The following is a 17,975-nucleotide window of genomic DNA, read 5'->3' as shown; positions in this document are numbered from 1 at the left end:
GGGGTCTTCTCCTTTGAGATATTTGCCAAATTTGTAATGTTACAGAACAAGAATGTAAGACACTAAGCAAAAGACCTCTACAAGGTAGAGTAGTAATTTTAGCAGTTGTATGGTGCCAACAACAACCTATCAAGGAGTGTGGACCCTAGTAAATACTGTAGGATTTCAGTTGAGATTTCAGGAGAGCTATAGTATAGGAATGGAGGCAAATTAGAAGCCTTACAAAAACTGTAACCCAACGTTGAGTCAGCTCAATCCTTGATATATCTACTCTAGCTGTTTTGTATAAAAAGATAATACCATCAACAGAAATGCTATAATTTATTACAGACAATATTTAGCATTTAATGAAAAATTATCAGGCAAACAAAAATATAAGCACCCCCCCCCCCAAAGAAGACAAAAAACTAGACTCACAGACAACTGAGATATCATAGTTTTTGGACATGAAATTTATTATTTTTTTGAACGTGTGATTAACAGGTGCAAAAAAAATGACAAGGTAGATTAACATCATATAGAACTGGCAGCAATAAAAAAGAATCAAGTAACATAAAAAAATAAGAAATTTGACTATTGAAATAAAGAACTCAATAGATGTGTTGAAATGCAGATTGGACAAAGAAGAGAGAGGACAGTTAAGTTACAGATCAGTACAAATATATATGCTGCTGATTTTCCCACTGTTGTCCCAGGTAAAAACTGACAATGGGGAACAACTGATTGACTTTTAAGGGGATTCAGGTGGAACATATTTGGTGTTTAAGCTAATTTAAGTTTGTTGGTTTAATTAAGATAGACATGTCTTTGGGTTATCAGCATTAAATATGAAACTTTTATTCTACCTAGGTTTGTAAAGGTCAAATAAGCTCATGTTATCTCTGTTGCAACTTGTTAGCAAAAAAATGACTTAAAATAATGGTTAATTTTGTCTGTCTCAAAGTTTTCAAGGGTAATTTTTAAGATAGCTTTCAGTCTTTGGTAACCTGAAACTTAAAAGTTTTGCGTGCATGATAAATGGGATTGAATTCATTGAACATCTAGGTCTTTTTCAAATAGAATGGAATGCTAAAACATTAATTAATGAAAACAGATTTTGCTTTTGACTTCTTATTGCAGAGAAACTAAGGCTATTTTGGTCTGTTGGTAAACATGCTTTGTGCTTAAGTGGTTCATAAGTTTGCCACCTAAAGAATTCTGATGTAACAGTTCACAATTGGTTACTACTAAGTTTTCACTGGAGACTAAGGTTTCTAAGAGTTAAAATTCTGCTAAATATAATTAAGACTGATGGAAATAAGAAAAGCAACTCTGTATGTAAAAAAGTAGGAGATGCGTAAGAAAGATATAAGGAATGGAAATAGATTTCTGTGGAAGGTAAAAGAAAAAGAAAGTAATTTTGTCCTAAATGAGACTGGTTGTTTGAAGAAAAATGGCTTGGGACAAAATGTGAAGGCAAAGTAAAGTTGTAGAAATTCTTGAAGGGAAATCTTTGGAAAGGTTAGGTTGTGTGGTTAGGACAGACTAAGGTTGCAATGAATGGATTTTAAAAGTACACTGGTGGGAATGCAAACTGGTGCAGCTGCTCTGGAAAACAGTGTGGAGGTTCCTCAAAAAATTAAAAATAGACCTACCCTATGACCCAGCAATAGCACTGCTAGAAATTTACCCAAGGGATACAGGAGTACTGATGCATAGGGGCACTTGTATCCCAATGTTTATAGCAGCACTCTCAACAATAGCCAAATTATGGAAAGAGCCTAAATGTCCATCAACTGATGAATGGATAAAGAAATTGTGGTTTATATACACAATGGAATACCAAGTGGCAATGAGAAAGAATGAAATATGGCCTTTTGTAGCAATGTGGATGGAACTGCAGTGTTATGCTAAGTGAAATGTCATACAGAGAAAGATACCAAATGTTTTCACTCTTATGTGGATCCTGAGAAACTTAACAGAAGACCATGGGGGAGGGGAAGGAAAAAAAAAAGAGAGGGAGGGAGCCAAACCATAAGAGACTTTTAAAGACTGAGAATAATCTGAGGGTTGATGGGGGTTAGTAGGGAGAGAAGGGTGGGTGATGGGCATTGAGGAGGGCACCTGTTGGGATGAGCACTGGCTGTTGTATGGAAACCAATTTGACAATAAATTTCATATTAAAATAAAAATAAAAAAATAAAAGTACACTGGTATGAGGTTAAAATTCTGCTTTTCTCTCTGTTCAAAAGATAAAGTTTTCTTGGATTATTCTGCTCTTGATTAAAAAAAAAAAATAATAGGGGGTGCCTGGGTGGCTCAGTTGGTTAAGCAGCTGACTTTGGTTCAGGTCATGGTCTCACAGTTCATGGGTTTGAGCCCTGCATTGGGCTCTGTGCTGACAGCTCAGAGCCTGGAGCCTGCTTTGGATTCTGTCTGTCTCTCTCAAAATAAATAAACATTAAAAAAAGTTATAAAAACAACAACGACAACAACAATAATAATAATAAGCAAAGGTTTTTTTTCTCTTGTCTGCCAGGAAAACCAAAGCTTTATGTTTTAAATATTTAAGTTTATGCTTTTATTTGGTCTTTGGTTTCTTGGTTAAAACTTCTCAATGTCAAAGGAGCTAAGTTTTGGTAACAACTATATAACCCTACATATTTGCCTTTGGAATTTCCTATTGCCACCTTGGTTAAATAAATAAGATTTGTAATCCTATTTAGGATGTCCTTTATAACTTTCTAAGGTTTTAACTTCCCAGGATTTAAATTGTAATGAAGTCTTTGACCAATTAAGGCTTGCTTATTTGGTATGTTATGTTACTCTGTAAGCCCTGTCAAACAAATAATGATAAACCTTAGGCTGTACTGCTTAGGTAAATGCCATAACTATTCTAGGGATTATATGCAATTCCTAAAATTTTAATATGTTCTGGTATAAGGTTTTCACTTAACATTCTAAGTATTTAAGTGTTCTGTGTCACAGAAATAACTGGATTACCTTGTCAATTGCATCACAATGACTCATATCACATTGTTAACCATGTCCATTTTTGAGTTCTATCATTTATAATTAATTGTTCTGATGCTTTAGCAAAACATGTTTCATCTTTAAGGGCTTTAAGGACAAATATAGGTATTTGACATCTTTATGATTAATACTAAAATGGCTAGAAATTTCCAGAACTAAAAAGCTGCATTCAAATTGAACAAGAATTAGTAACATGGGACTAAATGAACTGAAGAAGATGGTTATAGTTCTGTGACTTTTGTTTTGAAGTATTGCTGGTTCTCTAATGTTTGCCCTTCCAGATTAAGGAAACATTCTCTTAAGATACCCATGATATACAATAATAGGATAAAGTATTCCTCTGTAAACAAACTAAAGCATTTAACTTTTCTACCTGAACCCTCTGAAATTCACAAACTCTCAACAAGTGTTCTTTCTTTCATGCCAATTACAGTTACTTGCATAAGTTCAATGAGAGTCTATTCTCCTTGTAACAGGATACCATTGGAAATACTGGTTATTTTAACAAAACTTTGACTAGAATGTCATATTTGAGAGCAACATGCATAGACTCAGATATGACTATACAGCTTTAAGGAACTAAGGTTGACTTTATGAAACGTGGAGCCAATCAAGCCCCTTGGAAATGCTGGCCTGATACCTTGCTTATAGAGTTCCCAGCATCCTTACCAGGTGAGTAAAGAATGTCACTTCTTAAGAAACCTCAGGATATCTTGGGGACCTGGAGAAGAGGAATTCTCCCAAATCTGTAGGTATTGCAGACATGGCTTGGCTTCTGGCCTACAGAGACTACTAAAAGTCAATCTAGAGATTCCTTACAAAAAGTGCCAGCAAAGCAATTATAAAAGATCTATATGACCAATAGCTGTTCTTGCTGTACTTATGTAAATAATTAGGCCAAGGTAAAAATTGTAGTTGTTTTACAAATGAATTAGTCTTGATTTGGCTACCTCAAAAACAGAGGTGATTCCAGAGAGAAAAACTATGCTTCAGTAACACACCCTTATGGATACTAAATCCTAGTTCTGATTGTCTTTAAATGTTTGTTGTTTGTGTAAGCTGAAGAACTTGAGGTAAACTTTAGAAAAACTGTCACCATAGCATAGGTATGGACAATCTTCTTGCTTGTTATTCTGTGGCAATAATAACAGGACCCCATGGACATATGATTATTTAAACAACTGGAAAATGGGATGGATTCCCCCAACAATTGTATATGAAAAGTCTTTTTTCACTGTAGACTTATCAATAGATAAAGACTATAGTGCTTTATTAAATTATTCAATTAAGGCTGGGTTAATTCATAAATCTCTAAATATTCAAACCATATCCTTCCTAAACTTGAACTGACAGTTCCTAAAAACCCACCCCATATAAACCCAAAAGACCTGGTTTATTTAAAGGAGTTAAAGTCTAATATACCAGGGGATTTAATCCAAAATGCAAGGGCCCCTAGTCATATTATGTACTCCCACAGCAGTAAAGTTATAGAGGCACTCTTCATGGGCTTCTATATCTAAAGTAAAACCCACACCTCCTTCGCGGGAAACCAAGAAGCAAACTAATGTGTCTTTCTTATTCCTGTGAACCTGTGGAGGACCTCTAACTCCTCTCATTATGGTTGTACCTTTCTTTTTCATTCTCCTTTCCTCAATTTATACTGACAATTCCTTCTTAAAATGGGTCATTCAAAAGGATCACCACAGACATTTAAATTATAAACCAGAAAAATCCATCTGATTCCTGCTGCCTGTTCCTATTCCATCTGAGGATGCTTCAAGCCTGACATCTAAAAATCTTCTCACTGGCAGCACTGACAGACACTGGGTTTGTAATTTGCTCTAACTGTTAACCTATATTTTTCTTATTTCCATAAAAGTACCTCTTATTAATTACTTGATTGCTTACTGAACAGAGTCTATATGATAGCTATACACCACCTGTTATACTGTTAATACCTTCAGTGACTGTCAATAACATTACATTACTAAATACTAAAAAAAGTCAAATGCATAGAACAGTTCTACAAAATAAAATGGCATTAAATGTTTCAACTGCTGCACAAGGCAGAACCTGTGTTCTCATAAAAATAATGCTGTGTATACATTCCAGATTACCACAACAATATTTCCAGATTTCTAACTGACATGAATACTTGAATTGGTGCTTTAAACAATCCCTTTCCGTCCTTTAGTGAGTGGTTTAACTCCTGGACTGGAGGATTATTGTCAAATACCAAAGGACTTTTATTGGGGTTTCTTCATTCTCATTATGTTTTGCTGTTTTCTCCCTCGTATCTCCGCCTGATACCAAGACTCCATCACTACAACTTCAAACAAACTAATGATACTAATGAACTCAAGGAGGTTCATGTATGTTGCCCACCTTGGATTTAGCTGCCTCCACCTTATGTAACTCCCCTATGCCTTCCCAAACTGACCAATATTAACCCATATAGGCAGGGACGTCTCTATGTCCTTACTCAGCAGGAAGATGCTACAGAAGATGAGATCTTTAACCTTCAACAACCTTAAAGATTTAAGGGTCAAAATTGTTTAGGGGCGTTATGATGAGGGAGCATAGGCAGGCTGAGGGCAAAGTACAAGCTAGCACCCCTCCTTCCCAGGTGGGATATGTGTGATATTCCTCGGACCCTCCCAGCTACCCAAAAAAACCCAAGAAAGTACAAAAAACAAATGGTTAAACTGGTAAGAGTCTACCCCAGTTTACAAGAAAAAGGCAATCCCATCAATAGCCCAAGTCCAGGAACTCCCTATATCTTAATGTTAATGCTTTGCTAGAGGGAAAAACAACCTTAGCTTGACAATAGGTAGGCCTCCAGTAATCTGTGAGTCTTTAGCATATGAAAATCTCTTTAGCAACCTCCCTTTTGATTTTACCTCCCCCAAGTCCACAGTATATAACCAGCCATTCTTCACAACCCCAGTGCACCTCACTCTTTCTGTCCATGGGTCCTGTCCCCGTGCTTTAATAAGAATCACCTTTTTGCACCAAAAACAAAACAAAACAAAACAAAACAAAACAAAACCCTCCCCACACACAAAAAAACAAAAAAAACAAAAAACCCCACAAATATATATGCTGAAACTGGAGGAAAAATGATAAAAATACAAAAAAAGATCATAAATGACATATGGGACACAATAAAAAAGGCCTAAGATTTGTGTAACTGGTGTCCCAACTGGAAGGAGAGGAATGCAGTATCTAAAGAGATAATGGCTGGAAAATCTCCCAAACTAATAAGAGTCATCAACCATACATTTGTGTAGGCAAAAGAAAAATGATAAAATAATTCATAATTATTCAGATAAAAACATGGAAATGTAGGAAGAGAAGAAAAACAATGGAAAAAGTAAAATTCAATTGCACAAAATGATAACAGTATTTTGTCACTACAAGGCATTAATAATTAATGTGACTGACAACAATAATACAAAAGGTTGGAAGTCTTAAACGGAATTGAAATGTTCTAGGACCTACCATTGTATGAGAAGTGGCAAGCCTTATAGTTTATATTTGACTCCAATATGTCAAGCATACATTTTGTAATTTTTAGGGCGAACATCAAAAGGATATACAACTACCAAGCAAATAAAAAAGGAAATGAGAATAAAAAATACTTGATCAATCCAAACGAAGCAGGAAAGAAGAAAAAAAAAGAAGATAAACTTGTGAGACAAATAGAAAAAAAAAAAAGAGTAATATGTGAGATATGAATCCAATTATATGAGTAACTTATATTAAATATCAACAGATTCCAATTAAAAAGTTGCCAGAATGAATTTAAAAGATAATAAAAAGTGCATTTTGATTACAAAAAAAATCTTATATTTAGGAACATAGAAAGTTTGAAAGTAAAGGGATGGAAAAACCATGCAAATACTAAAACAACATAAAGCCTGTATAGTTATACTAATAATAGATACAAATCTCAATCATAGCAGGACACTTTAATTAATGTCTCTCAGTAACTGATAAAACAAGTAGACAAAAGCTAAATAAAAATATAAATGATCTGGACCACAAACTTACCAAACTTGACCTTATTGTATATACAAAGACTATATTAAAGAATGTCAGCATATACATTGTTTTCAAATGCACAAAGAATATGGATAAAATTGACCATATGATGTGCAGTAAGACAAAATTTCAATAAATTTTGAAGAACTAAAATCATTCTGCATGTCTGACCACAATGGAATTAAACCAAAAATCAGAAACAAGAAGATAATTAGAAAATCTCCAAATATATTCTAGATATTTAAAAATTAAATAAAACTTCCTAAATAACATATGGATTAAAGAAGAAATCACAATAGGAAATGGGAAATAATTTGAACTGAATATAATGAAAATAGACATACCAAAATTTGTAAATAAAACATGGAGAAAATAGAAGAAAAAAGTATCTGAAAATTTAAAAAGTAAAAAACAAATATTCAGTAGAAAAAAATCAACAAAGGCAGAGTTGGTTATTTTTTATTAAACAGATTTTTTTTAATGTTTTACTTATTTTTGAGACAGACAGCATGAGCAGGAGAAGGGCAGAGACAGAGGGAGATACAAAATCCTTAGCAGGCTCCAGGCTCTGAGTTGTCAGCACAGAGTTCAACGCGGGGCTTGAACCCATGAACTATGAGATCATGACCTGAGCCAAAATTGGAGGTTTAACCAACTGAGCCACCCACGCACCCCTAGAGTTGGTTCTTTATAAGACTATTAAATTGATAAACCTTGTCATGGCCATGAAAATTTGCCTCTCAGATGTGCCAGGTGGAGCTATGCTCTGAAATTCACCACTGCATTCATACTGAGGCCACATTCGCCAGGAGCACAACCCAAACAGTATGGAGACCTATTCTGGAGATATGTGGGACTCCTTTGGGCAACTTTGCTTATGGGGCAACTTTGGCTTGAGGACTCCTCTCTGGCCTTGTCAAAACTTAACCATATTGTAATCTATGCCTCTTCCTGCCCAACCTTCCTTCACTGCAACACAGGGGTCAGACCTGTACCACAATTTGACAGGTCTCCCTGCTTCCTCTGGCCCATAACTTATCTTGCCTTACAGGTGTTTCCTTCAATAAATCTCTTCATAATCTAACATCATCTAGGCATTTACTTCTTTGAAAATTAAAATTAAAATAAACTTCTAGGGAGAGTGATCAAGGAAAAGAGAAAGAGCATAAATTTAATTCCAAGATTAAGAATTAAAAAGGGAATATCACTATAGATCTGCCAGTATTTAAGAAGATGAGAGAATATTTTAAATAATTTTATGTTGGATGAAAGAGACAAATTCCAAGAAAAATACAACTTTACAAAACTAACATAGGACGACTGGGTGGCTCAGTCTGTTAAGCGTCTGACTTTGGCTCAGATCATGATCTTGCGTTGAACAAGTTTGAGCCCTGCATGGGGCTCTGTGTTGACAACTCAGAGCCCAGAGCCTGTTTCAGATTCTGTGTCTCCCTCTCTCTCTGCCACTCTCCCACTCATGTCCTGTCTCTCTCTCAAAAATAAATAAAAACATTAAAAAAAAAATTTTTTTTTAAAACCTGACATAGAAAGAAAAAGAAAAAAATGAACATTCCTATTCAATTAAAAGAATCTGTAATGAAAAACCATCCAATGAACTATTCTCTTGATATTCCCTGATATTTTGATGGGTGAGCTTGTTTAAATTTTTACATAAAAACAACCTCAAGCTTATAAAACTCTCCCAGAACAGAAAAAGGGTACTTCCTAATTCACTTAATACGGTCATCATAATGTTCATACCTAAACTAACAATGATGTTACAAGAAAGGAAAATATGAAACAAACTCTTTCATAACAACACTGCAAAAATCTAAGAAAAATATAATCAGATCAAATCTGATGATATATTAAAGGAACACCATGACTATATTGGGATTATCCCAAGAATGCAAAGATGGTTTACCATTCCAAAATCAAGCTGTGATTCACACATTAAAAAGGGGGGAGGGAGGGGAAGAAAAATTATACAGTAATGTTTAAGAGATGCAGAAAAGTTATTTGATAAAATTCAACATCCTTTCATGACTAAAAATATCTTACCATCATCAAAAACAAAACTCTTTGCAAACTATTAATGAAAGGAAACTTCCTTAATCTGTTAAAGAGTATTTGTAAAGAGACTACCACAAACTGCATCCTTTTTGATGAAATACTGAAGGCTTCCCACAGGAGACTGGAATAAGACAAAGGTACTCACTACAACCATTTCAACTGTACTCATATTCATTGTGCTTCACTGTGCTGATAGTGCAGTAAGAAAAATTAATAAAATAAATACCAAGATTGGGAAAGAAGTGAAATTGTCATTATTCACAAATGATATCATTATATACATAGAAAATCCAAAAGAATCAACAGACTTATTATTACAATTAATAAATGAAAACATGTCATTATAAAAAATTTATATACCAGTAAAATACAAACAGAAACTGAAATCTAAAAAGATGCCATTTACAAATGGATAGCATCATTCCGAGATCTGCTCTTTACCGAAATGGATCAATGATGAGAATAGATAAATCGAAGCATCAGAAGACTTTCCAGTGTCTCTGATGCGTGATCTCTGTATTTCTCTCTCTCTTTTTTTAAGTTTATTTATGTTTGAGAAAGAGTGCTCGCAAGAGGGGAAAGGGCAGAGAGAGAGGGAGAGGGAGAATCCCAAGCAGGCTCTGTGCTACCTGAGCTGAAATCAAAAGTTGGATGCTTAACCTACTGAGCCACCCAGGTGCCCCTGATCTCTGTAGTTCTGAGGAGCAAAAGTAATTTAAAACAATAAGGGCTTGTGTCTGGAGTTGTGAGGGTGTGTGTGGATCTGTGTGTATAAAGATGAACAGTAGAGGGGCTCCTGGGTGGCTCAGTTGGTTAAGCTTCCGACTCTAGGTTTTGGCTCAGGTCATGATCTCACAGTTTTGTGAGTTTGAGCTCTCCATTGGGCTCTGTGCTGACAGTGCAGAGCCTGCTTAGAATTCTCTCTCTCTCTCTCTCTCTCTCTCTCTGTCCTTCCCCTACTCACACAGTCTCTGTCTCTCTCAAAGTCAATTAAAAAAAAAAAAAGTGACAGTGGATAACTGAGGACTTACTGATGGAGGAATGAGATTGGAAGTAGATATGTGTGTATATGAAAGACTAGTCAGTTCTCAGCAATGATGAAAAGGTTTTACTACTGACTTCTATAATTATGAGTGTTTTTACACTTGATCTCAGCTCAGAATTAATTAAAAAAAAGGATAGCATCAAAAATAATAAGAGGGGTGCCAGGCTGGCTCAGTCAGGAGAGCATGTGACTCTTGATCTTGGGGTTGTGAGTTCAAGCCCCATGTTGAGTGTAGAGCTTACTTAAAAAAAATACAAAAAACAAATAATAGGAATGTTATAAAATCTAGGTATCTTATAAAAGTTATATATGTGAGACCATTACACTGAAAAAACTAACAGTTTGAGAAAAATTAAAGACCACCTAAATTAATAGAGACAGATACTCTTATGGATTAGAAAACACAATTATTGTAAATATGTTAATTCTTTCCAAATTGATTTCTGGATCCAATATATAATTCAATTCAAAAAAATTCTAGTAAGAATTAAAAATTTCAGGGGGTTAACAATTTGATTCTAAAATTTGTGTGGAAATGCAAAGGGTCAAGAAACACCAGGACAAGCTTGAAGAACAAAGTTGGAATTCTGACATTATGAAATAAAAAGACTAATTATAAGTAATCAAGAGAGTGTAAATTGGTTACAAGGATAAAGAAAACAATGGAATAGAATAGTCTAGAAGAAGACTCACAGATATCACGTAATATGAAATGTGACAAAGGTGTTAATTTATTGCAGTAAGGGAAAGGATGTTTCTTTTAATAAATGATGGTGGGCCAACTGGTTATTCATATAGGCAAAAGATATGAATTTTTCCTCTAACCCATATCATATATAAAAATTAATTCTAATTCTAGACAGACTGTGACAAATAAAGAGTAACAAATAAAAATGAGCTAGGGGGCGCCTGGGTGGCTGGTCGGTTGAGTGTCCAACTTCGGCTCAGGTCATGATCTCACGGTCTGTGGGTTTGAGCCCCGCGTCGGGCTCTGTGCTGACAGCTCAGAGCCTGGAGCCTGTTTCAGATTCTGTGTCTCCCTCTCTCTGTGACCCTCCCCCATTCATGCTCTGTCTCTCTCTGTCTCAAAAATAAATAAACGTTAAAAAAAATATTAAAAAAAAAATGAGCTAGGGATACACAAAGATTTTCTTTAAAAGAATATGAAAAATACTACCCGTAAGGGGAAAACATTATTAACTGGACTAAATTAAAATTAAGAGCTTTACTTATCAAAAGATACCATGAAGAGAATAAAAAGGCAAGTCACAAAGTGGGAGAATATATTTACAATACAGTTATCTAACAAAAGACTTGTATGCAGACTGCAAAAGGAATTATAAATCAATAAGACAATCTAATGTGGGCGAAAGACTCCAATAGCAACTTTACAAAATAAGATATCTAAATACTAATAAGCAAACGAAGAGGTGCCCCACCTCACTAAATTAAGGAAATTCCAAAACAAAAAACACAATGAGAAACTAGAGCATACTCACCAGAATGGCTAAAATAAAAAATGGACAGTAGGATATACTGATGAAAATATAGAAAAATAAAAGCCATTCTATATACTGGTGGTGGGCATATAAATTGGTAACACCATTTTAGAAAACTAGAAGTGAAAAATGGAACTCTTCTGTATTATAACCATAGAAGTGGTTGCATGATCGTATGCATTTGTCAAAGCACACAGAACCTTGACACCATGAGGAATGAATTGTACTTATTAAAAAAAACAGCCTAGATATGAAAGGAAACCAAGGTAGAATACAAACTCTTAGAAATAAACCTAATTGTATTACAAATAAGTAATGTAACCACATTGAAGTAGATGGAATAAAAGAACTAACCCAAAGTGACTTTGGATAACAGTATTTTGACTAGACTGTAGAGGGCTACAGATAAAAAGAACTGTAAACAAACACTTTAGGAAGTAAATATGTTCTTTTCTCACAAGGGTATGGGTAATTTGAAAGTACTTTAGGATGGAACAATAAGTAAATATATTTTGGATAATGAGAGCCAGAACTTCCAATGTCAGAGGAAGTTAAAAGGAATGAAAGGGTGAAGGCTAGAATGAATTCTGTTGTTAGACTGTAATCAAAGTTACCAGCAGGTTCAAACCATGTAATTTAAGTAGATAAATATAGAAATAAATATAGAAGGATATGTATGCATGAGTTAATACACATACATATATCGCCAATCTATTTGCTAAAAGGGTCCCAAAGCAATGATGCTCAATTAGCAATGAGCATATCTTGCATCCAGATCTGGGTTTCTAAATATCATTTGCTAATTAAAGGAAAGAGGGATACTTGAAAAAGTAGTTGATTCCAGGACGGAACCAGGGAAAATACAAGAAACTAGAGCATCTTATGTTGTCAAAAAGTAATATAATGCTCAAAAAAGGATATTCTTAAAAATAAAGAACTTTTTTTCATGAATATCATATATAGACACTCTGAAAGAATGCCACTTAATTTGTTCTATTCACAACATCAGCAATGTATGCCAACAAGATCATCATTTAAAACTGGTTTGGCTGTAGTATAGATAACATTTCCAAAATGATTTATGACAATATTTTGTAGGAGTAGGAGTTGTGATGATGTGCTGACATTATTATTCTTCCAGCTGCTAAAGTTGTTTTCTTTAGAGTCTGCATTTTCTATTGCACACTTTCTGTACTTTATGTCTACAAGAATTGTAAAACACATTGACCTTTTCTTATAATGTATAGCACTGAGTATTTTTAAAGAACATGAAAACTTAACTAGCAAATGGGGTGACAAGCTTCTTTAAGGTCTCAGGAACATGAAGACAAGCAGCTTCAGTAACCTCACTTACTTATAAGGAAATGACAAAGGGCACTATGATGAGACTACCTTAAATTATAAACTAATCAAATGAATTTGGCTATTTAAAATAATATATGTAGATTGCTAGTAATAGTAGATGAGTACATGACACTTTGTGAATTATCAAGAGAAAGAAGCATTCACCAAGGCTTGACTTATTCAAATACTAGATGTTTAGCTACTAAAAGGTTCTGTTTCTATCATCCTACAAAATCATAAACTTGGGCAACATTATCAAATCACCTAATCCAAAGGTTTCAAAGTGAGAGATGAAGGACAGACAGCATTGCTGTATTACCTAAAGGATCTTTACAACAATACACAACGCTATACTCCACTTCCCTCACACTCTACAAACCCCATTCTCATACATCTTCTCAAGGATGTATATTCTACTACTCTTCATACGGATGTATCAAGTTGACGTGAACATACTTCTATGAAGGCAGGGCTATATTTATCAAAAGCCCACCAGGTGATTCTGACATGGCAGCCCCTGTCTTCCACATGAAACTTTTGACCTAATCTATTTTCTTCCATTTGGCAAAAATCAAAATTCAAGGGGCGCCTGGGTGGCGCAGTCGGTTAAGCGTCCGACTTCAGCCAGGTCACGATCTCGCGGTCCGTGAGTTCGAGCCCCGCGTCAGGCTCTGGGCTGATGGCTCGGAGCCTGGAGCCTGTTTCCGATTCTGTGTCTCCCTCTCTCTCTGCCCCTGCCCCGTTCATGCTTTGTCTCTCTCTGTCCCAAAAATAAATAAAAAACGTTGAAAAAAAAAAAAAATTAAAAAAAAAAAAAAATCAAAATTCAAACAGACCAGAAAGAATTCTGAAAGTATTCAGAAAAGTCTACAATTTATTCTGGAGTGGACCTATTTCATTGTGTCACATAAGAGCAAAAGTGTGAAATGCATTATTTTCAATTTAGAATAAAAATCCTATTGCTTTTTCCAATTTCTAGTGATATATGTAGTACAGAAACCTGGAGAAATATATGTCTGTATATGTGTATGTATTCTGTATATATGCATGTATATAAAATATTTATTTTTACTACAATTGTTAATATAATAAGGTATTGATATATGAAGATCTCGTTAGTAATTGCTGTCCAGTAGGAAATAAAAATCTATAGTCTTAGTTTTTCTACAGTTTATAGACACAGGAATGACTTCCTTGACCTGACTTTTGTGCTACCTAACAGGTTCATTCAACATTTATTAAAAGGTTCAAAGTGTATAGAATCATATTTTCTTTCCTGCCTGTCATTCCTGGCTTCTTACTCTTATTACTTTCCAGTGCTCCCTGCCACCCCCACCCCAGCACTCCCCCAAAAAAGGTTGGAACTCAATTAGCCTGCAAGCAATGATACAATGGTTGATATGTGACAAAACTTCTCGGCAGATGGATATACAAAATGGAGACTCAACTGAAATAGAGGTGACCAAACAGGATGTTAAAGACTTTAGATTCACAGACAATTTAGCAAAGAGGAATTCAAAGAACTACATGTATAAAATAACAGAAGTGGCTTATAGACACCATATATATCTCAAAAGGAGAAACGTCTCTAGAATTAAATACCAAGAAAACTGACTTTGTTACATAATTGCTAAATGACACAAACTTAGCAGTGGTCATTTAAAAATACTCCACATTGTGAGGTTTAAGGAACAATGATTCCTAATTAGTGTTTTAATAAGTGTGTTAGCACTGCCTTGTGCCATTCTGGAATGTCACTTATGGTAAATTAAGGGATACTTTCCCTCCCCATTCTCCATTAGTATTTTAATGCTAGGAGGTGGGAAAAAGCTGATCCATATTCAAGAGCAAAGGAGGAAAAACAATAACAAATTGGCATCTCTTCTGTGAATTGCCCCACAGGCCAAGCATTTTTATGTTCTTAATCATTATTAAATGACTTAACATGACACCCAGAGCCTGGCGAATGATTGCATCCTGACATGAGAACGAATTACAAATGAAATGAAAGATCAAGCCGTATTAGAGGATTGCCTCTGGGAAATGAAAATCTTTAATTCTCTTTTATTATTGACATTTATTTGGCTGCCATGAATAACAACATAGCAAAGAGATTCAGCTATGCTTGTGCACTGAATAGCTTATCCCAGGGCTCAAAACTGCATTAACATTTATCATGTTTGCTTTTGTAGCTGACACCGCTGAACAGATTCTCTATCCATCTTGTATTTATCATGCATTGCAGATATAGTGCATCCTCTAATTTAAGTTCATTTTCATATAGTATGAAGAGTAAAGATTAGCCAATGTCTTTCCTCAAATAAATTCTTGCCAGTAAGTATTCCTAAGAATGGTTTAATAGATTTCATAAAGAACAAAATGAGTTGACAAAGAAATTGAGTCACAGGAAGGGGGGACTAATTTTAAAGATTTCAGTTTTGGGGAAATTGTATAAATTCACAATGAGGAAGACACTTGTACACTATGTATATCTAGAATATATAAAGCCTTAAAATAAATGTCTCCTGAAAGAGCAACCAAGTAGCATTTTATGAATCTGAAGGCAGTACTACAGTCCTGTAAGATAAGAAGTCTCCATGTTTTTCACTTTTCCAAGCAGTGTTCATTGCTAAGACAGGAACAGGCCACCTACTACATGAAGACAATCCAGATGGTTATTATCAATGCAGGGATATCTTTTCATGATTTATTTCTTTTCTCTCTTGCACAAATTAACAGTGTGGCTTTTTCTGTCACAACAATTAAAGATTATATGGTACCTGATGCCTTTGCTCATATGGTCCTCTTCACTCATATGACTAGATTGCTCTCCTTGCTTTAAATCCTTCCTAGAATTCAAGGCTTAGCAAGGATATCAATGTATCTTAGGAAAATTACTTAGTATCTCTGATCTTGATTGAAAATTAGTTTTTATTTTTCTTTCTGTTTTTTATACTTTTAATCACGGAAAAATTGTAAATATATACACAAGTGGAAGTAATAACATAATGACCACCCCACATATACCCATCACCATTTCATTTATAACTCCACTATTTGTCACTCACTGGATTATTTTGAAATAAATATATTTTTTAAGTTTGTTTGTTTGTTTATTTATTTATTTTAGAGAAAGAGCATGTGTGAACAGGGGAGGAGCAGAGAGAGTGAGACAGAATCCCAAGCAGGCTCCGTGCTGTCAGCACAAACCTCCACGTGGGTCTTGAACTCATGAACTGTGAGATCATGGCTTGAGCCGAGATCAGAGTTGGATGCTCAACTGACTAAGCCACCCAGGCACCCCTGAAATAAATATTTTTTAAGTAAGCGTTTGAATCTTGTTTTTGACAATTCTAAAGTAAGAAAGTTGGAATGAATTAATTCTAAGGCCCCTTCTTACCCAAAATTGACACTCATTTCTTTTTTTGACCCTTTTCAGGCTTAAATATTAAATTCAAGAAAAATTCACTATAACATCTTTCTTTTGGCTTTATTGATCAGTCTCCTTTCTGAGTCAATACAACCCATATAGTCTGTACCAATAATGAATAAGTGTAATTTTACTTCTTTGTATTTATATTTTTATGTGTATTAATTTTATTTCCTAGTTAGATGTTTAAGGCTTATATCTTGAATTTCTGTTTAGCAGTATATTGAAAAAACACAAAGGTAATAATTGCTACTGTTTATAATAATTATTAGTTAACTGACAAGTTTTAATCTTACTGGTTCACACAGAATTAACAGGTTTATATTTGGCTTTAATAGTTTTCATCACACTGATGATATTAATCATTTTAACCAATAAAATATTTGTTTACTAGATGAAACTCCTATATCTGTAAGATAAGTGAGGTTTTCTTCTTGAAGTTTAAAACTGAGGAAGTAACTTATCTGTGGATTTTATTTGTTCATAATTGGATAAATTCATTTAAGCAAGCACAGGAATTTACTAAGTAAAACTTTTTTTTTTAGGAAAGACATTATTAGACTGACAATATTCCCAAAATATTAAAGTAAATAAACTAAATCAAAGTGGATTTACTCAACTGAATTTTAATAAATTACCTTCTTGAAAATGAAATCTTTTCTACTGAGATAGAAGGTAGGTTTACTTATTAAAATAAGAACAGAGGCATCTGGGTGGCTCAGTAGGTTAAGTGTCCAACTTCGGCTCAGGTCATGATATTACAGTTTGTGAGTTCAAGCCCCGCATGTGCTCCATGCTGATGGTGTAGAGCCTGCTTGAGATTCTCTCTCTCCCTCTCTTTCTCTGCCCCTCTCCTGCTTTCTCTCTCTCTCAAAATAAATAAGTAAACTTAAAATAAATTAAAATAAAAACACTACAAAAGGTACATTTTCACAGAAATAGAACAAACAACCTTAAAATTTATACAGAACCACAAAAAGAGTCTGGGTGGGGGGAGGGGAGGGTAAAAATAGTAAAAAAGAAGCCCAACCAACTAACCATCAAAAGAAATACAAAAGACCCTATATAGTCAAAGCAATCTTGAGAAAGAAGAACAAGGCTGGAGGCATCACACTTCCTGATTTCAAACTATATTAGATCTAGTAATCAAATCAGTATGGTACTTACATAAAAACAGACAGACACATGTATCAATGGAACATAACAGAGAGTCCAGAAATAAACCCATCCCTAAATGATTAATTAATTTATGACAAAAAAGTAAAAAATATACAATGGGCAAGGGGCAGTCTTCAATGGATGGTGCTGGGAAAATTGTACAGCCACATGCAAAAGAATGAAACTAGATCATTATTATTGATGGCCAACAGGTACACAAAAAGATGCTCAACATCAGCAATCATCAGGGAAATGCAAATCAAAACCACAATGAGATATCACCTCATCCTATTAGGATGCCTGTTATCAAAAAGATAAGAAATAAATGTTGGTGAGGACACGGAGAAAAAGAAACACTTATGTACTGTTG

The 17,975-nt window shown here is 34.6% G+C and overlaps 1 protein-coding gene and 2 non-coding genes across 8 annotated transcripts in view; 2 read left to right on the top strand and 1 right to left on the bottom strand.

Moving 5' to 3' along the window:
- Positions 1-17,975, bottom strand: part of ADK (adenosine kinase) — a 521,335-nt gene that overhangs the window by 82,678 nt on the left and 420,682 nt on the right. The gene's annotated exons all lie outside the window — the stretch shown is intronic.
- On the top strand, positions 9,578-9,657 carry LOC131493763 (small nucleolar RNA U2-19). Its single transcript, XR_009252849.1, has one exon. It is a non-coding gene; the product is annotated as a small nucleolar RNA U2-19 (small nucleolar RNA).
- LOC131493762 (small nucleolar RNA U2-30) lies at positions 10,219-10,288 on the top strand. The gene has a single exon (XR_009252848.1). It is a non-coding gene; the product is annotated as a small nucleolar RNA U2-30 (small nucleolar RNA).

The sequence above is a fragment of the Neofelis nebulosa genome, chromosome 13, assembly GCF_028018385.1.
Source record: "Neofelis nebulosa isolate mNeoNeb1 chromosome 13, mNeoNeb1.pri, whole genome shotgun sequence".
Lineage (NCBI taxonomy): Eukaryota > Metazoa > Chordata > Mammalia > Carnivora > Felidae > Neofelis > Neofelis nebulosa.
This window is presented reverse-complemented; position numbering and strand designations above follow the sequence as displayed.